We start from the raw sequence: 301 nt of genomic DNA, 5'->3' as shown, positions 1-301 counted from the left end.
AACAGCTTGTTTTCTTTATCTAGAAAACCCCTTCTTGGGGTTAAGTAATAGAGATATGCTGGTAACATTTAACAGCTGGCTCCCTGGGGAGGAAAAATGTATATGAGTGTGTATGTATGTATGTGTGATTTTTACTGAAAGGATATACAGCACACAATTTATAAAATATATAATACTCTTTACTCTAAATTCCATACAATTAGTTCTCACAGAATGCATTCCTTGGGGGAGGGTATAGCTCAACTGGTAGAGCACATGCTTATTATGCATGAGGTCTTGGGTTCAATCCCCAGTACCTCCA

The 301-nt window shown here is 37.5% G+C and overlaps 1 non-coding gene across 1 annotated transcript; it reads left to right on the top strand.

Annotated features, from left to right (window-relative positions):
- The first annotated feature begins 227 nt into the window (after positions 1-227).
- Positions 228-301, top strand: TRNAN-AUU (transfer RNA asparagine (anticodon AUU)). The gene has a single exon. It is a non-coding gene; the product is annotated as a tRNA-Asn (tRNA).

Source organism: Vicugna pacos, chromosome 3, assembly GCF_048564905.1.
Source record: "Vicugna pacos chromosome 3, VicPac4, whole genome shotgun sequence".
Taxonomy (NCBI): domain Eukaryota; kingdom Metazoa; phylum Chordata; class Mammalia; order Artiodactyla; family Camelidae; genus Vicugna; species Vicugna pacos.
The sequence above is the reverse complement of the archived record's forward strand: the minus strand, read 5'-3'. Positions and strand labels throughout refer to the sequence as shown.